Source organism: Xiphophorus maculatus, chromosome 14 (assembly GCF_002775205.1).
Source record: "Xiphophorus maculatus strain JP 163 A chromosome 14, X_maculatus-5.0-male, whole genome shotgun sequence".
Taxonomy (NCBI): domain Eukaryota; kingdom Metazoa; phylum Chordata; class Actinopteri; order Cyprinodontiformes; family Poeciliidae; genus Xiphophorus; species Xiphophorus maculatus.
In genome coordinates, this window is record NC_036456.1 from 15,232,921 (window position 1) to 15,254,293 (window position 21,373).

General features: G+C 38.8%; 1 protein-coding gene across 31 annotated transcripts in view; it reads left to right on the forward strand.

The window, feature by feature from the left end:
* Positions 1 to 21,373, forward strand: part of ptprd (protein tyrosine phosphatase, receptor type D) — a 463,922-nt gene that overhangs the window by 107,323 nt on the left and 335,226 nt on the right. For all 31 annotated transcript variants that reach the window (XM_023346243.1, XM_023346261.1, XM_023346260.1 and 28 more), the window contains exon 4: positions 19,879 to 19,902. The gene's annotated coding sequence lies outside the window, so the exon portion shown is untranslated. The remainder of the gene's footprint in view (positions 1 to 19,878; positions 19,903 to 21,373) is intronic.

Genomic DNA, 21,373 nt, shown 5'->3' on the forward strand with positions numbered 1-21,373 from the left:
CCAGTGTACACAAACTCCCTCCTTTCTTCCATCGCGCTCTCTCTGGGTGCGGACATGCGAGCTATAAAAAGAGGAAGAAAATCACTCTTTATTCAGTGTGCAACCTCTTTTTGGACCAGGTGAGCTGACTTGGATCTGCCAAATGATTATTCCGTGAAATGTATTGCAGTGAAGGAGTGACTAAATCTACCGCGGATGTTTTGCATGTTTTGTATTTTGGAGGCCTATTGCCAGAACAGAGATGAAAAGTGTGAGTTGTTTTTTGTGGACACGTACTTTAAATCTGTTGTTCGCATAACTACTTCAGTGGTCACGAATCAAAACTGAAGTATACCGACCAGCCTTTAAAGCTCTTGTAGCGCTTTACCGCTCGATGAAGAGTTTTTCTCAGTACTATTGTCTTTTGTAACGTCTTCCAGTTATATTAAATCAGGAAGGTTTGTTTATTAGTATTTGCATGCTCAATCTTGCAAAACAACCCCCCCACCCCCCAAAAAAAAACACAGTGACCTGCAGTCAACCTCGATGACATCACCATAATCCGGTTGACCTTTGTTGCCACATTTCATCAAGGAATGCCTTTTTCCTTGGCGGATTTATTATTTTTTAACAGAGGCTTAATCCATGCTTTTCTTACTTTAAGAGATAAATTCAGAATAGGGAAAAATCTATTTTGCTGCCTCATGCAAATAAATCTGTTCTTTTTTTCTGCTGGTGGTTGCTCTTAATAACACATACAACAAAATACAACCATGTAAGTGAATCAAAATAAACAATATGTGTTTTTTTATAAACGGATTGTGAGAGACAGAGTGAACACACAGATGAGTGTGTTTAAAAAAATTTATTTAGTTCAGTTTATTCCTATGGTGCCAATTTTTTACGTATGCTGTCTCAAGAACCTCCCCAAAGGGCATTCTGTTTGCATAAAAATGTGAACAGGTTATTCAGTCCAATCATATTTAAACTCTATGAAGTAAATACATATTTTATTGGGGGTTTTTATATAATTCTTAGGTATTTATATCTTACTTATTCTCAAGTTGGCATGGTCCCTCATGAGAATCTGATTATATGACAGCCTTTAGCAATAAATGCAGCTATACATTGTGGAATTTACACAAACGTTTCAAAAACATGTTGAATTTGATTAATAAATACTTTATTGTTCCCAAAGACAAATTGAATGTTGTTGTATCCCACTCTCCAAGGTCCTTCAAGAAGTAGTAGAAGCTAATTGCTGTGTGTGGGAAGAATCTCTTGTAGCTGTCTGGAATACAGCGGCTCTGTAGAAGCCTCTGACCGAAGACACTTTTGCTGAATAAATGTCTCACAAAGAGGATGTTTAGGGTTGTCTGCAATTTTCTTGACTTTATGAAGAATCCTTCTGTGTATCATAATCTCTAGATGTATTCCCCAGAACAGAACCAGCCTTCTTTGTGAGGTTGTTTAACCTTTGTAATTTCTTGGCTCTTATGCTGCTATCCCTACAGATGATGGCAGGAGAGATGACAGAGAGATGGCACTCAGCAGCAGACTTATAAAAGATATGTAGCATCTTTCTGCAAACACTGAAGGACCTCAGCTCCTTCAAGAAGTTCAGTCTACTGTGTCACTTATTCTAGATGACTCCAGTCTAGTCTGCTGTCCAGCTGAGCACCAAGACATTTAAATTCCTCCATCACCTCCACTTCATCCCATGATGGAAATAGGGTTCCAACTAAAACTTGCTTCTCTTGACATGTGCAATAAATTCCTTTGCCTTGTTTAGATTCAAGTTCAGATGATTGTGAACTTGAATCACAATCATCAGGCACAAAGAAAAATGTGTCTTCATTACATTTTCTTCCAGTACAAATTATTCCTAAAAGGAAACTTAATTAAGTATATGCTGCATTATTGCAGTTGTAACAAGGATTTTAAAGAGAAATTGAAATCCGAACTGAGTCCGTGCTAACAGTTCTCTTATTGGTCTGAAAATCAGTTCAATCATGCTTGGATTTCACAGAAAATCATTTTAGCACGCAATAATGATGACAATAGTAACATATGTTGGAATACCTAAAAAAGTAATGCATATTGTACATCTGCTCTTTATAAATTGCACAAGATAAAACTGACTGTCGGATACAAATGCTCAGATGGACAGCATATTATCCCGGAAGAGATGCTGCCAGTCTTCTATTTCTCTTTGTTTCTTTCTGAGAAATAAAAACTCACACACAGCGGGATACAAAACCATGCCAAAGAAAACCTGGGGAGGTAAAATGTCTAACCTCTAGTGATCTTGACAAAGGACGTCACTGGAGGCCATCAGACTCAGACGGCTCTCAAAGGCATTCATCAGAGCATCCAGGCTTATCTTTTGAAATCATCTGAAGCATTGTGGCTGTTTGGGGAGAGGGGGGGAAAGTACAGAGATATAAACAGTGATTGTACACAGATGCTCTGGAGCGATAATAACAGTAGCAGGAGAGTTACAGTGCATGGAGCACAACAGGAATCGCTTGGAAAGGTCATACAGGGGGGGAAACAGCATCAATAAACAAAACCATACCACTGCCCAGCTAATGAGGTGGGAGAAGCAGTTACTGGGTTTACCATACCTCAGGATTTGTGCTAATTACTAATCCTGTGGGTGATTGTAAGCAGGGAATGTCCACTGCCGATGTGTGCTTATATAAGCAATCAATGGCTTTAATTAGACTATTAGGTGGGATTCAGTCCCTGCAGACTACTCCCAAGCTTTAGGCAGGCTTATTGTTTGACTTTGTGATTACCGAAAATGCAGCACATCGGAGGTCGGAGGATTGAAACCGTTAACGATGTCTAGTCTGATTTTACACACAGCAGTAAAGGCCATACCTGATGCACTGCTTTGCTAATAGCAGCCATAGTCGAGGTGATTACAGCTTGCATAAGAGTAAGTCATCGTATTGCAGAAAAGGAGGGAATCCCAATACAGTTTTACTGTGACACTTATGATCCCAGTGAGTACATTTTCATCTTTTTTCCAATTTCATGAATATTGTACCAGCAAATTAAAGGCTTTGTTATTTTTCTTCTGGAAAATAAACAACTAGAATTTATTTATTCACTGAAGCAGATTGTGTACTAAATATATTGGGCTTATTAGGGCTTTTATCAGTGTTTTTGGATGTTTGTAATTTTCTCAAGCATTTATGCAAGAATTTAGCTTCCCCATGGGGTTCTGCTCTCCCATGAGGTGATAATTACTTCTGTCAATAAAACCTAGGAGGAAAAAAAAAATTGTCATCATTAAAAAAAAAAGTTGGCCTACATTAAAACATAGCAGTTTCCCATTCAAAAGAAAAATATAATCTAAAAGGAAACATTAAAATCAATCACCTGAATTAAATAAAAAACACAATGCTATCTGCAAAGAGTTTTATGCAAAAACAATCCCTAACGAACGTCTAAAGAGAATGTTCCATAAAGGAGGGGAAACACTTAAGTGCTTTATTGAGGTTAAAGGGAAATGTCAAATAACCTCTAATAAGAGTCACGGTAAACTTAAAACAAATCTGAAGGTGCATGTCAAGCTTTAATGCAGATGAGCTACAGCAGCAGAAGACCACACCAGGACCACTCCTGTCCACTCATTACAGACTAAAGCTTGTAATGAGTGGACATTACAAGCTTCCTAACTGTAATGCCTAACGGTTAACGTCCTACCAAAATAGGACGTTAACAGGTGTTATGACTCAAATTGGCCTCCAACAGTTGGATCATACACTCAAAATTAGGCTTCATCAATCTATTCTGCCTTGCTTCCACCTTTCCAGCTGGCATTGGTGGCATATTGGTGTGAGGAATATTTTCATGGCACACTTTGGTCCTTTCAGTATCATTTCACAAAAATTCCATTGTGGTATTTTTTTTAAACACCAGAGCCTGCTGAGCGTTGTTGCTGACAATGTCGAGCCCGTTATGTCTGTAGTGTATTCATCTGATCCAACAAAACTTCAGCAACTCCAAGACGCTGGGTGTAAATATGGATCAAAATCTCTGAGGAATGTCTTCAGAATCTTGCGTAGTGTATTCTATAAACAATGGGGGCAATTATGAATGTGAAAAGCTTTGATTCACATTAATATTGCTTGTTGGTCTGGTTTTTTTACATGCTGTCAGTCAGTCTTGCACCTGTCATCAAGAGCAGCTTTTTCATTGTGGTATTAGCAAAAATAAATAACAAATCAAACATAAGATTAAGAATTAGCAGATATATTATACTTATTGGGTGCTAGCTAAAGGGCATATTAAATATTTAAAAGGTTTATTTATCAGGGAATCATTGCTTAGCTTAAAGTCCCCTGAAATTTATTCCATTATCCTACAAATTTCATTTTTGTGGTGCACTGAAAGCCACAATTGGCTTCCTGCCTGAGTCGCGGTCGCAGGCACGTAGATCCAATAACGATGCGTTTACTGAGCAAACATGCTGAAAAAACACTATGGCGCTTCTGTCTTCATATTCAGTGTGCCACATCATGCAGATTCACTGACCCCCTTTAGAGCTGAAACGCTGTGAAATAGGAAACTTTAATGTGGGTATTATTTTCAGTGAGCCTTTTATCTTAAGGACTTGGATTTTTATAGAAACAACCAAGGTGACATAAAGAAGGGGTTCTTGGCAGGAGCTTTCATCCAGGAAAGAAAAAAAGAGATGTATTGTGGGAAGGTAAAAGACAACACTGGAAAAGCAGGTAATGAGGAAGGAGAGAGGATGATGCGAAAAGGGGAATGGAGTGAGCTCATTGAAAAACTAATGCATAGAGCAGCAAAAATGATCCAGGTGAAAGACCAAGTGAGAAACAGAACATCAGAGCTCAGGAGGAGGAGGGGAGCTCTGTAATAACTTCATGCATGTTTAGGCACAGAGGAAATACTGTTAAATGCCCAGAGGAAGAGGGTACCAGTATACACCACAAAAAGGAAGACCTTTTAAGATCCTGTGAGGTCGTGACCACAACACTGGAAATGTGGGTCCAACAAATACCTGGAGATACAAATGACATCCCAGTCCAAATAAGTTCAGAACAGCTAAGATGCTCCCAAAAAAAAGCATCAATCTCCCAGGCCTCTGGTAAAGAACCTTAGCTTACAATGAAGAGCCACCCACCCACCTGGCCCAGGGGAACAAATTGTTAGGCCAGGGCTGGTATAAGATTGTTTAAGCTTGTCATAGGATGATTGTATCTATATCTGCCCAGTTTTAACAATGCCATTACCTGTTCTCAGATAACACTTAAAGCTAGCACTGTTGGGTTTAAAATTTCTAAAGCTAAGGTTGAAATTTCAAATGTAAACTGTGATGGAACTGTACAGTATTTTGATGTTTTAAATTAGTCATAACGTTACTTGATAATGGAGATATTCACAACAGTTAATCACTTGTGAATGCCTACGTACACAAAAAAATGACTAATAACTGTGACTTTAACACATACAGATAGACACCTGGTTATGTGACTGGATTGTTTGGTGTATATAAGATAAATATTGTGTGCAGTTTACTTCCCCCTCCTTCACCGTCTCTCACTGCTAAGCACACACTCGCACACAAACTCCTCTCGTCTCACCAGGGAAAATATCCACTGTCAGTGCGAAAGATGGAGTGGAACAGATGGCATCAAAATGATTGAAACCACCTACAATAGTTTCCACAACTTCCCGATCCTTTTCTCCCTCACACGATGGATATCTCGCTCTCTTTCTCTTCACCCCCTTGTTATTTCCCAGCTCTAACCATCGTCTGGATGCATCATCCCAGCCCGTTTCAATGCCATCCAGTCTCAGAGTTCTTGCCAAAGAGAGTCATGCTTTTTGGAAGCCCCATGGTGAAGCACAAAGTCAGCCAAGAGGAGAAAGGGGGGAAGGGAGGGCAGGAAGAAGAGCCGTTATTTTTTTATTTTTTATTTTTTACCTAACAGCTTAAAATCATTCAGCTTAGGTGGACCATTTTTCAACCATCAACTAAATTTTGTTACTGCACACAATCCCAAGGAACCTCTTGCCTCTTAAACGTTCTTTTCTCTTCCCTCTCCGCTCCAATCCGCCTCTTCCTCTCTCCCAGCCACACCTCATCGCACCTCCTCAACACCAGGCCAGTTTGCTGAGCGCCACTCATGTAAATGAGATAGTTAGCAGATCAAAAGACATGGAGAAGAATTTTTAATCGCACAAGAGGTGTTGATTAGTCTCAGAGAAGGAGAGACGCGGCAAAGTGCAGCCAGTCTCTATTATACCCCGACGCTTTGATGCATATGCTCCGGTGTGCGCCTGCGAATGTGTGAGTGTATTATGATGGTGAGGTAGACAATAAAGCACAGAAATGCCCATCTGTGTGCTTATTTTTGCATTTTTGTACGACTGTGTGTGTATATCTTGGCATCAAAGTCGGCATGCCATCCCCTCTGGGAGATGGTTGTTAATGCATAATACATAACTCCATACTTCTGACTATAACAGCAATAATGTCGGCATGCGGAGTTTATGGAGAGAAGATCAGATGCAGGAGAAAGTGATTACAGGGCATAAACACTGCAAGCGATATGACTTTATTGTGAGCGGTAACTGGCAGGAGGATGACAGTAGCTGAGGAGGGTTTGAGAAAACACGCCAGCAGCAGTGCTAATTAAGTGCCGCTCTGCAGTGACAGGTACATAGTTGTGGAATAGTCAATTTTTCTGATGACTTAATTCAATGCTTATATCTTGAGTTTATGCATAAAAAACCACCACATTCTAGACAATCTGGTTTTAAAATGTGGGTCTGCACCATGTATGGCCGGCGTACATGACACATAACAGGAAGTTGAATTGAATATTTTTAATCCTTTTGAAGATATTCTTACAAATAATATCTGAAACATGTGGCATCCATTTATGTCCAGCCACCATGTGTCAATATTTTGCACATCCAGCTTGTGTTGCAATTACAGCTGCAATTGCTTTGGGGATAATGCTATGAATGATTTTGTGTCTCAGATAATCACACAAATGTATTATCTGATGTCGAAGAGTAGAGAAAATAAAAATACAGCGACAAATGACCCTAAGGCTTCACTCCCTAACCCTTTTAACTGGTTGTGCCAAAGTTTTGATTTTTTTAGCACACCGTTTCAGTTGAATTTCAGTTATTTAACTAGGGAATTCCCTTGTCAGATATTAAGGAAAATCAGCCAATTGGTTGGTTTTCATCAGCCAATGGGAGTGAACATTTTGCAAGAGAGAGTAAGGTCATAAACTGATGACCTGGTGTTCTTCTTCAGGAATTTCTTGTAAAAAGCAGAATTTGTGGTTTATAATTCAATTCAGTTACATAAAGTAGCCCAAATCCTGAAGTGGCAGATCAGTTTCTTTTCTATTGTTGAATCATGAACACTGACCTATTAATGCCAGTAACGCTTTGGATGTTGTTCTGCATTATTTTGTCATCTCCTGAATGAGTTGTTGATGGGCTCTTAGAGAAATGTTGTTTGTTACAGAGAATGTTTTCTCCACATCTGTAAAATGACTTTCACTGTATTTTTTTTTTCAAATCTTTAACCTACTTATTTCTGCTGTTTGTATTTCCCCAAGTTATATACTGTAGAATTCAATAAGTAATTGAGAAGAAATAATTATATTTTAGTCAAATCTGCTGCTTCTTTAATTAAACCTTCAAGGGTTTGTTTTTATTATTTTATCAGCCTTGCAATTATGTAACACTTGCCATTTGCCTTTTAAATTGGATCTGGTGGAGAATGTGATCGCCGCCAGCAGTCTTTATCTCTGAATCTAAATTTGAATCCTGCTTTCATTTAAGGTCTAGGAATAAATAAATGGCAGTTCAAAGCCGGGATATCGGCGGCTCTTCGTTCTGTCCGGGGGCTCGGCCGCACGCTCCTGGCCGTGTCAGAATTTTCATCTTCCTGAGCTCCCCAGCTGCTCCCAAGGCTGCTCCAGCTCGCTTGCACAGATGGCAGAAGGGTCGAGGCACTTTAATGAATTTTCAAAGGAGCTGCATCGGCAATATTAAAAGAAGCCCCTAAACTTAAACACGCCTGACACCAGAGTCACATGCATGCGCCCCGATGACAAGTACGATAAACACACAACATTTCCAAATTGCATGAGTGGATGCATGCCTCTCTCTCTTCCTTCACACATACACACACACACGCAAATACGGGCACGTATTTATATTACTGTCGGTAACTGAAAACATCCACAAACAAAAGACGAAAATGCCACATCCTACATAGTGCCGGACATGCTTAATTAACGACGTTGGCTTGAGCAGGAGGGGGTCACAGGTCGGTTTTAATGATGAGTTTACATATGGCAGCCACCGTGTTGCCTTGCAAGGGAAACGAGCAGCGCTTCTGCTGATCCATCTGTCCCTTGGTAATGACTGCACCTGGCCTCACATGGGCCGGCGTACACAGGTACCCGAGCGCACTGAACGTGCGCAGAGAGAAACACAATTAAAAAGCAATAAGCAAGCTCCCATCTTGCAGCCGCGTTGTTTACTCATTATGTCTAATTATGTGTTTGAGTCGAAGATATAAAGAACTCCTTTCCACGAGCCTTTCAGACAGTCAACGTAAATGTTTGCTGGGCAATGAGGCCCTAAATGACTCTGATCTTGGACCTGATGAATTTCATTTGGAAATGCACTCAGGTGTCAGGCATGTCCTTGTGACCCGCGTTAATGGGTTTTTAGTGGTGAGAGGCCTCTGTTTAGGAAGCTGATTTGCGAGTTAAGAGTTAAGTATCAAACGTATCAAACATCAATACAGCCTCTCTGGATATACTTCACCAGCTCACACCACTGAGAAAAGGAATCGCTCCAATCTGAGCTTTTTTTCTTTTTTTAAACTGCCCTTGATCAGGCCAGCTGACATGAAGCTGCCTGTCTTAACAAGAGGCTAATGGGCCAAATGTACGGGGCACCGCTAGGAGCATCAAGGCCTTTTCTATTCCCTCTTCATCCCTATTCCATCCTTTTTTGTTTGTCCTCTAGGCAAAAAAGTCTTTATCCCACCTGAACGTAGCTGAACTCAAGGTCAGAACTCAGCCTTGAGCTCCCAGGTCTCTAATCTCCCAACTTCTGATCAATCATCAAGGTCCGTCAGGCTAAAACCATTTCTGCATTTTAAAAAGTCTTTTTGTCTTCTGAAGCAAGAGGATGCCATATTATAAAGGAACAGAGACCATACAATGACTTTCAAAAGTATTCACATTTTGTCATATTTATAACCACAAACTAACAAATAATTTTTCTTCATTAAGAATTTATGTGATAGACAACAGAAGGTGGTGCATAATATTGAAGACAATTATACATAGTTTAATAAATAAAAAAATCAGGAAAGTATGCAGAGTGTCTTTTATATTTAGCTCCCTTTACTTTATTCCTAAATAAAATCCGATTAAACCAATTAGACCATTAGAGAGCGCAAGGGCGACACCTCACCACTATTACCATGTGCATAAAAAAATAATTTAAAAGAAATAATAAAAGTATTTTGAAATACATGTATACTATTTTTAGCTGTGCAAGGTAAATATTTTATAATTAAAGATGAGTAAAATTGTTTCGCATATCGATGTTGTCTGATTGGTGACGTATCTGCAGCTCCTCTTCAAAACAAGACGCACCTCGCCGGTTGATTTGCATACCACCACCCTCCCGCTATGAGGGCGAAGTCGGGGCTGACGTCACATCCGTCAGTGAGAAAGTTTGTCTGATGGACCGTCAATTCCTGTTATTGTCTAATTCGAAATGGAGCAAGAGAAATATAAAAATAATTTAAGAGATTGTTTTAAATCACAAAAAAAAAAAAAAAAATCGTTAAAGAGAAGAACTCATCAGGAGAAGCTAGAGCTGAAAGAGCTTGGACCTGATCAGCCGAACATCACAACAAGGCTTGGCTAACTGCACGTAGCAAGGCTAATGGTTTATTCTGCTCCCCCTGCCTCCGTTTTGGATCTGACCCAGCACGGATTAACAGAGGTATGACTGATGAGGTAAGATAGAAGCTAAATGTGTGGTGTAGGTCTTTAAAATGCTTTTAATCGTAGAAGAAGCTCTTTGTAATATAGTAGTCTACTTTTTTATAGGTGCTATCACAGATAGCATAGATACCCTCCACCGAATCTGACTTAGCTCCAGCAGTTTTGTGAAGGTGGTTTTAATTAAGCTACTTGTTTGTTAATGTTCTCCAAGAAACCTCTGCGTTCTCCACAGAATGACTGGATTCATTCTGAGATTAAATGACACACTGATAAACCCTGTTTGCAGCTGGATGCACTGGATTTTATGTGGAACTATCAGAGCAAAGGAGCTCATTGCATGTTGACATTTCTAGAATTATTAAAACAAGATTGGATTTTATTCTACTTCACTACTACAACTACTAATAAAAAAACATTACACGTTGTCTTGAAAACGATTCAGATATTTTTGCATGGAGCAGCAGCATATTCGACTCAGGCTATAAGTCCCTGAAAAGTAAACAGATGTACGATTATATTTTTCCTTTGCCTCCACACCTAATTAACTAAAATACTCCTGTTATTGTCTAGTTTTATTCTTACTTGAAAAGAAGAAAAATAAAAGGACAGAGTACAGTACAGCATTTGGGCTTTCAAACAGGAGACAGCTATAGCAGAAACAGAACATCTGCTGCAGCGCTAACATAAGCTTTCCTCGTTCCCTCACTGTCATGCCTGAGCAGGCTTTAAACCGGACAGCTCTGAGTCTGACAACCTCCTGATGAAGATTTTTTTCCCTTCTAACTACACTCATCAAACTGCCACAAAGAAAAGGGGTCGTTTTGCACCTCAACAAGACGAGGGAGTGTAAAACAAATCAGAGAACATATATATTTTCTTCTCGATACACAGCAAACTGACAGGGACTCTTGAAATCTTTGCTGCAACAGAAGAGAAAGACGTATTGTGTTTTTTCAGCCCAGGTAGAAGGGAGTGAGCGCTTACCAGCACTTCCTTTCTAATGTCTTTTTCACCCGTTTGTTCATTTCTCTCTTTACATCGAGGCCTTTCCGTCTGCAGCTAGCTGGATCATAGCCAGCAAGAGCCATTCTGTCCCATTATGTGGTGCTGTAAAAAAAAAAAAAAAGAAGAAAAACAGCTGTTCCAATTCCACCCCGGTGAATAGGTTAAATGGCGAAACAAGAAACGGGGGGCCTTTTTTGTCATGGTCTAAATTGAGCGACGAGTTCTTGAGGTTGGACTGTTCCTTCACGGCTGCCTTCCAACTTTTGATTTCCAATTAGAGACCACTCAGTCCTGCAGCCACTTCGGACAGCCAGCCCTCTGTCCTCCCTTGTGGATATGGATGTAACTGTGGCTGCAAACATAAGATCGGAAGAAAGATGGGGAACCATGCGGAAAACAATTGTTTTTTCCCCAACGATCAACATAAATTAATATTTATAAGCACTCCATAAACAAGAAAAATGAGTGTGCCAGGGAAGTTTAGGTCCTAACATTTGTATCGACGCCTCTCACGTTAAAATTACTCACTTACCTGTGCAGGGTCCTGGGGTTGGACTCACAGGACTCTCATGCCCACACTCACACCTGAGGGCAATTTAGACATGACCACCAAACCAATTGCAGTTGTTGCTATATTTTGAATGCAATTCACAAATGTCACTGCTAAATTAGATGTTTGTCTTGCTTCAAAGCTTATAAAGTTAAAGTTGAGCGGAAGGACAAAGTGTGGTAGAATAATGTGGACATGTTTCAGTGAAAATCAGTCTTGAGAAGTTAGAAGCACATTCAAGAGTTTGAGGAAGATTCAGCAGGCATAGATTTCAGCTATAGTCAAAGCTTTTTTCAGCCACCACACTGAGTTGTGTCCATGTCACTTCATGGAGAAGGAACTTTGACCAAGTACAAAGCATTTTTACTGTATAATGTATGGACATACTTTTCAATAAGCCAGCATAAACATTTTATTGGTCTTACAATGCAAAAACACAAAATCTCACCAAGTATTTTTGTTTAGTTTCTTGTGTAAATATCTTATTGCACTTGAAATAAGACAAATCTAACTTACAAGTAACCAGTCAGCAAAATATAGGAGTGTCTTTTAAATCAATAGTTCTCTAATATTGATGAAAACCTGCTAGTTCCACTGGCAGATTATTTCACTTGTAGCAAAGGAAAAATGTCTTGTCATAAGTGAAATAAATGAGAGAAACGAGTACTTATTCAAGAATTACTTACTGAAAACTATTCTTTGAACAGTCTTGCTGAAAGGTTGCTTAGAAGTTAGTTTTGGATTATTTTAAATGTGCTAAGAGGTACTTGGTAAGATTTTGTGTTTTTGCAGTGCATAAAATACTTTGATTTTCTGAAAACCTGTATTTTGAGCTTTCATTAGCCGCATCAGCCATATTTATCAAAACCAACAAAAATTAACTACTGAAATAGATACTTTGAAATACGATGCATCAACCTCTAAATCTTGGTTTTGAAGAATGAAAACTGTTAAGCAAACTGATGAGTGTAGAAATGAAGTAATGGACATATGCTGAATAAATTGAAAGGTAAGAGTAAGTGTTCAGTGCTCTCCACATGCAAACTGATGCCACTTTCCCTTTTGCCCCTCAATTGATCTCAGAGACAAATTTCCCTGACAGAATATTAACCTTCAGTCCTTTATCTCCAAGACATTAAAGACTATAGGTGTATATGAGCATAATGTAAAGCAGAATAAGGGTAAATCAGGTTTGGGCAGAACTTCCAGAACATGACTCGGAACGAGGAAGATTAACAACTTAACACCCATTTGTCTTTTTTATTTATTTATTTCTTAATGCACACAGTGTTCCCCATTGAGCATTCACTGAATTAATATATAAATTGAATGTGTGATTTATAATTTTTGGGAAGACTTGAACTGTATGTCAGGTAAGAATAGGTATGTTTTGACCAACAGAGCTACCATATCCCCTGTTTTTGCCTTAATCGTGTCCCTGCTGCTGCTGTGTGCTGACTGTTCTGTGATGAATGAGACAAGTCAAGACCAGTCGTGTCAAAACGACTGTCTCTTGAGAAAGCTGATGTCCTTGTCCAAGAGCTGCAGTCCCAGAGGGACGCACGATACACCACCTCACACTAAAAAATCCCACCATGGACAGATGATGTCTTAAATTTAATCCAAATTCTTGGATAGAGGTCAACCTTGCTAAGCCAAAAGATGTGTATAGTAAAAAGGCAATTTTGGCATACTGTATAATAAATTAAACACAATACCTGAACAGTGACAGTACGAATAAAAAAAGAAAATCTATTATTTTAGTTTATGAAGTCTTCTAACATTGATTGTAAACAAAAAAGGCATTTGGTTTATAGAGATGTGAGGTAAAATGCTGCAAAGACGAGATTTTTATTTGCTCTGTGTAACATAAGGTAGAGCTCCTCCTCCCCCACCTGTTACTGCTTGCTGTCACCCAGCTAACCAAAGCTAGCTTGTTTGTTGGAAACGTGTATATATAAAAAAATGTTCTTAATAATAGAAGAGCACCACCTTGCTCTACTTTAAACTATGTTCCACAAGCTGCTGTTGTATATATTTGCATTCAGATTAATCAACTAAGATAAGCAGATTGTTTATGGCAATGTTGATGTGTATATATATATATATATATATAGTCTCAGTTCAGTGCGAAGTTCTACCTTTTTACATTAATCGAAATGAAGTCCTTGGTAAACGTTGAGTAAATCAAGCTATGCTTTTTATATCACAAACAAAGAACTGCCACTATTCCATGCTTAATAACTTTTAGGGTCATCCATGGGAAATTATATTCCATTTTTATATGTCAGAAGTTTAGTAATTTTACATTACTGATATGTAACTGTTTTTATAGTTACAGTGACAACAAATATGTTCTGCTACTAATCAATATATTTTTGAATAGATGGACTCACTTTATACAGCTGAAACCACATACTTACAAACGCTGCATAAAAAAACACATCACCTTGTTTGTTTTTACAATCTGATTTTAAATCAAATTTTGGTCCACTCCTCCAGACAGAATTAGTGTAACTGAGTCAGGTAGTACATTTTCTAAGGAACTGAGATCAAGACTTTGCGATGGCCTAAACATTGACACGTTTGTCCCGAAACCACTTTGTAAGTAATTTTGTGGTATGCTTAGGTTTCATTTGGAAAAACTCTTTGTGCCTTGAGCCCAAGGTGAAACTTCCTAGCTAATGTCTTAAAAGGATTTTTCAGTATTTCCACAAATGATTCTGTCCTCATGATGTCTATTTTGTGAAGTATGCCAGTCCATCCGGCAGGAAATTGGCCCCTCAACATGATGCTGTCACCCCTCGTACTTTGCAGTCGGGATGGTGTTTTCAGGCTTGCAAGCTCCCTCTTTTCCCTCCAAATGTACCAATGGTCATTATGGCCAAACATGTGAAGTTTAGTTTTATCAGACTACATGCTGGTTATGCCATACTTGCATGTAAACCTTTTAGGCTTCTTGAAATGACATGCATAAGAATGAGTCAAACATGTGAGGGTGAACAGTTCTCTTCTTAATAACTCTGTGATTTCTTCTGAGTTTTTGATAATGTCATAGAAGGAATCAGTGTATTTGATTTGTTGCCTTAAAAAGAACATCCTTAGGTGTTCCTTCATTTATCTCAGAGGTGGTAAATTAAGGAGAAGCTTACAAAGCCATAAGATTATTTGGGATTTCACAAGTTGTTTAAAGGCACGTTAATCTTGGTGTATTAAATTTGAAGAAAGTAAGCCTTAGAAAGTAAATCCCTAAAATAAATGTCTCAATAATCATCATCAAATGCATATAATGGTTGCCATTATTTCCGACATACAGGAGAAAACCTTCAATCTGATGTGATGTTAAACAAGTCACATTGTGATAACTATACACTTATCCCAATATCATGTTAAGGGCTGAGCCAAGATTGTTTTGGGGCTTCAGAAGAATTTGATGTGGGGCACCTTTTGCTGTGAAGAACAGAAACAAAGGAGGAGGAATCTGGGTGAGAAGGTCAAGTGTAATTAGCTTAGCTTAAAACCAGCTATGGATAACTGATTGTTTGCTGGGGAGCAGTCGAGATCAAACCGAGCTCAAACACAGAAAAAATCTTTTACTCGTAACATCAGATTGTATCTACGATAACACAACAATCAATTATTGAAGATTATTCTGTCTTTTAAAAAAGTAAACTTGAAATTTTTACATTTTTGATATATTTACCATTTTAAAATATTTAAATCACTTTATATTGAAATCTTCAAATAAAATTTAACAGCATCTCTATCTCAAATAAATGCAAAAATTTTACGTCTATGGTCTATGGACAAAAAAAACAAAACATTCAAGGCATTTATGAGAGGCCCCTTATGGTTTGGGGGCCCTCAGCAGTGTCTTGGTTTGATACAGTTGCACGTCTTTATTTGACAGTATGTTGGAATAGCTTTGTTATGTTAGTTCCGATTTGTTGTAGTTTGTAATTTTTCGGTATGAGGTATCCAGTGATGTGCAGTGAGGTTCATAGCTGTTGAGGCACTGACTTAGGATTTATAAATATAGACACCATGCATGTTATTGTTTACGTACGGAAATTTTGCGCATGCATACAATGCTGAAGGGCAAAAAGACTATTCTTTTACATGTAATCCATAGCCACATTAACTCAGTGAAACTTGAAAATGTAGATATTAATTTCGTGCTATGATCCACAGCAAAGGGAAAAACCGAAACCACTTTCTCGCTCTGTATCGGACAAGCTACACGCAGACTCGTCATAGAAACCAACAACAATACCACTTTATGTTTTAGGATTTAATACCAAAAGAAACATTCAAGGATTTTGCACACAGAACAGAACATTCAGTCTGTATGTTTTAGGCTTAATGTTTTATTAATAAATGATTGCTGTGGTAGATGAGCTACCGCTTCTACTTTGCTGAATTCTTTAGAAACTGTAGCCCACAAAATGCACATTTCATTAAAAAACTAAACAAAAACTCGTTATTGCCATCTTACCTTTACTTATAAATTAAATCCACGCACCGTTAATTCTGCTCAAAAATATCCGTTCATCCAAAGCCAAGTCTTTATCCTCGGCATGTCTTTTCTTGTTTACCACTCCATTTGAGAATCATCAAACTGTCTCGAAGCAAACCTTTCAGCTGCGGTGTTGGTCTTCCTTTAGACCTGCTTCAATTGAAAATCCACTTTAGAAAACTGTTTAAGTGCAAAAATGTAGTCCTTCCATGTTGACGTCAGAAGAGAGGAGAAAACAAATATTGTTGTTACTTATTTACTGTATGGCTAGCTTGCTGTCACTCTGCAGTTGTGGAGTCACAATACCAATGTCTGGGATCATGAGCACCCCCTGCCATGAGGGCCTCTCCACTCATGGCCCCTAGACACTCCAAAATCTTTCAGACATTTTAACTACATAGTGAGACAGAGAAGGGCATCAAAAGCAAATTAGGTGGATTAGCAGTGCTTGTTACTGACTAATAGTGTCACCCAGGAAATGGGGAATATCATGACTTCTGACCAGGATGTTGATCTGTTATGTCGTGAGTCATGAGACTGTCACACAGGAACAGTCTTAAGTCTTCAGTCTTAAAAACTGACTGATACCAGAGATTCTTCTTGCCCACAATATCGCCATCCACAACAACCCTGAAAATGTTTGGTTGATATGAAGCCTAGGCGCAAATTCAAACTGGAAGACTCTTTTATCCCCACCGGCACCCGTTAATTGAAGCGACCTGCCCACAATCGTCGACCTATCAACCCTGAACCAAGCCACGTCACGTCCAATCATCGAACAAGTCCCAGCTGATAAGGACCTTCATTCATGGTGTCCTTCGTTCTCCAGCCGAGCTCAACCCACCTCCACCCCTTCTTCTCCATTCGCCCAGTCCTGAGGCCCACACCCTTCTTCAACCTCCACCAGCAGTGCCGGGCCCGGGGGGATGACATTCCTAACAGCATCGGGAATGCTCATCTGAAGCCTATCGCTAACGCTGCGATAACCGTTATCCCCAGCCGGGGCCCGAGCGCCAAAGACTTTAAATCCTGTTTGTCAATAAACTCTTCTAATTGTCTTCTTTTCTCCGTCTGAGTCTCTCCAGATTGAAATGAGTTATGGCAACATTTATTTTCTCTTTAGAATAAATAAAATATCTTTGAATTAAAAGGAATTATGCCTTGGGTTGGCTCTGATAAAGTTATCCTAATATTGTACAGCTTTAGCTAAAAGGGATTCAAACAAAGTCTTAAAGGACAAATTGCACTGTGTTTCTAAAACATGAACTAATGGTCAAACTAAGCAACTAATGGTTGAATAAAAAAAATCTGTGCATGAACAGTAACTTGCCCACTTTCTCACAACGCACAAGCTTTTTGTAATCCCCAGTACCACTACCACTGACCACTACAAACATCCCATAAATCCTTCTTGTCAGTTCAGACAAGACGGCACAAAGAACAGACTTCTCAGCTTTCTTTCTTTCTTTTTTGGGTGGGGGGAATTTTTTAAGTTTCCTGCTGTGCTGTGAGTTCTTCCCAGCATAACTAAGACGCTGAAAGCAGCTTATCTGCTTAAAACAGGAAACGGAGAACGGGCGGCGGGTGGGAAAAAAAAAAGGTGCTTGAGTCCTCCGTCTGTTTCCCGGTTCACAAAGAGGGCTTATTGAAGGAACTTGTTTCTCCCACTAGAGTCTCTCTCCACCATCCCCAGTCGTCTAATACATTTAGGCCCCCGCTTCCTCCATTGGTTTTGATAGACCAGGCGTCCAAATTTCCTCCGCAGGACTCAGGGAAAATCAATAATCCTCAGTTGAGTGCAGAAGGAAAACCCTCTATTAACAAGACAATGTAATTAGAGCAATAGGAGTGTGAACTGGGCTATGGGCATGGTAGTTATTCTACCTTCTACATATGAATGTCGTTGAATTCGAGCATTATCATTCTTCCCGAGTCAGGATTGTGGCACCAAGTATTACTTTTAAAAATGGTACCTCCTCCTGATTATCTCGTTTCCATTTTTATTAAGTTGGACCTTTCCCTTTCCATGCTGTTCTACTAAACAAGCCAAATGCTAATGTCATTGAAACCCCAGGTGCTTCTAGTGGCTCTTGAAGTTTGACATCAGTCCCTGCTACCCTCCTCCCCTGGGCCCAATTTTCCCTGCATGAAGCTTCAAGGTCCTCAGCTGAGCTCTCTGTTTAGCAACAACAGCCACACAACAGTATGAATGTGTGTCAGACAGAATGGTAATGAGTATCCGTGAGACCCAACCCCGATCTCTCCCCCTCCTCTCTGTCTGAAAATAGATTTGTTCCTACATGCAAAACGGATATTGTAATCACATTTTCTTGTCCCTGATCCACCTGGGGATTTGTACCGTGCACACCAAAAATGTAAATGAATGCAGTGAGATAGACATCACTGGTGATAAATCACATTACCTCCAAATTCTGCTTAGGAACACAACCAGACTGCACAGTAAGCAACACCGATGGTAGCATATTAGCTCACCAGTTAGCTATTTCTCTCACTGTACATCTTGTTTTACTTAATTTATCTTATTTTTTTGGTTTGCTTTATTGTTCATTTACAAGACAGCAGTTTTATGCTTTTGGGAGAAAATGGACAGAAAGGAGGCCAGTGCTGTACAAGGCCAATAGAATAAATTTAGAATTCAACAATCAGAAATTTTGTGATGGATTTCCAGTCTTTAATTTTGTTGGGCTCTGACCAGCCGATACCAATTTTACCACAATAACAAATTCTCTTTAGCAATTATTAACAACAAAAAAAACTCACACATTCTGGACAGATTGAAAATGCAACTGAATGAACAATGACTTGTTTATAGTAAACTAAAAGTATGATATCTTATATTTCATAAAATAAATGCAACTCTTGGATTTGTATCAGTAATCCCAGTTATATTGTATCCTTGACCTTGGGTACAAATATTCCCATTCTTTAAAACAGGAAATGCCGCTTAAGTGAGGCAAATGTACATTGATCTTCCAATATACAAGAAATAAGCTCCTCAACTTGCTCAGATGGATAGTCAGAGCAATTACTAAAACACTTGAAACAACTGGAACACTACTAGTCCTCATAAAATTTTCTGTAAATCATGGAAGTGATTACCATGTTGCTGTGACTTAATTAACACATTGCCAAAGGGACTATTCTTGGCCAGCTAGTTATTCTCTTGTTGTGGCACTGTGGAGTTTTTGTGGGACACATAGTCCAGGAGTTTATTACGCCTTTGGTTCTGTGAATTGAATGTCCGCAGTTAGACTAACAAGCTTTGGGAGAAGCAGGAAATCCAAGCACACAGGGTGAGATAATAAATTATCTTGGAGACTTACGGGAGAAGGAGCACTTTTGTGTGCATTTGTTTGAGCACATTTGTTTGCTCAGTGTGGTTATATAACACTGCGAAGAAAAAAAAGACTTACCGGTAATAGATGAGGTTCCTGCTTGCGCCCTTTTTGCCTCTACCCTTAAAATGTTGAAACAGCGACAAATATTAATGCAAGTTGGACAAACGTAGGATCCTCAAGGGAAACTATCTAAGATGTTTCATGTCCTCCTCCTCGTCACCCCCCTTCTGACAGGGACTGTTCCTAACCCCAAGTCTGTATAATGCTAGCAGACCGTCATTTTTCAACAGAACTTGTGACAACCTTCTAAAGTTTGGCTTTCTGTATGTTGTAATTTGCTGACATTTTCTTTTTCTTTCTCTTTCTCTCCTTCTTAACCCCACTGCCCACCCCTCCTTTGTTCCACCAACACCACGCTCACAGATGTTACCAACTTTTCCACACTAGGTAAGTCATTTTATTTTCCATAGCACAGTCCTCCAGAGTGAGTTGTCTTGTTATTTTGGGAGTGATGTGAATGGGTAAATATGATAGAGAATTACACAGGAGTTGGAGCTGAAGCGACTCAGAGATGCTGCTGTTGGCCTGGTTAAGATATTCAGTTTTCTGCCATCTTCGGCTATCCTAGTCCCTGCCTTTGCCCCCCCTACATGTGAGAACACACATTTTGAGCTGTGTACCTTCAATTTGAATTGTATTCAAATGAGAATCAAATGGCCCAGATGGTTCAAAGAACACGTCAGCAATGTTGACTTAAACAGGCATGGTGTTTGTTTTCACACTGTGGAGAGTGGGCGGACGTTTAAACCCAATCGTACCATTCACAATGCACCATCATCAAATCTATAGAATATACAACAGTGTTCGTATGAGGTCTGTATAATATATTTAATTGGATTTGGAATTGCAGTCAATGTTTGAAATATTGCATTCGCAAAAGGCTGTTTGGATGTTGTACTTTGGTAGGCGTTTGCACTCTGCATGTTGAAAACAGATTGGACAAGTTGATTGGACTCTATAAAGACTGAAAGACAAAACCTCAGAAATAATGGGGCAAATATGTTGATAATGGAGAACATAATTTTAATCACAATGGATATTATCATATCTCTACTTTATAGAAATCTTACTCTTAATACTGCCATCCATTCAAATGTTCTGTATGATATTATATAGTGCTATAAAGTAATGAACCCCTTAGAGATTTCTTCTATTTCCAGTGATGTTTCAAATAAGCAGTGTTGATGCACAGAGTACAGTAAATACAGTTTTTGAAATGACAATTTAATTTAAGAAGGGAAACAAGCTATTGAAATATATATTTCAATAGCTTGAAATATATATATTTTATATATATATATATATATATATATATTTTTTTTTTAGCATTTTAACTATGTTAACATTTTTGGAATAATTTTAGTTTCACCAACCAAAACAAGACCTCATTACTGCCAGATGTGTAAAAAGGATTTGCATAGCACATTTCAGGAACAAGGCAGTTCAAGGTGCTTTACATTATAAAATCACAAAAATACAAAAGTCATAGAAGCACAGTCAACAATTGAAGCATTGCATTGTGTCATTGAATTTCAAAATGTTGTTTGTTTCATTAATGATGTTTCCAGTGTCCAGTGCTGTTGGTGTGAGAGCTGGTTCTCAATATGGACTGGATAGTGAAGCATTGGAGGGCGAACAATTAGAAATGCTAGGTCATACAGATAGGAGCTTCATATTTCCAGCCATGAATGGAAGTTGTCTGAGGTTATAGCTCAAAAAGGTTTGAACAGCGACTTGATTCAAAAATGGCACAGATCAAAATATTTGTATTTTAAATTTTTTTATTTAAGAAAATAATCAAATTAATGCTGTCAGTTTTATTTTATTAAGATCCATTGTGGACTGTAGCGGTTCATCC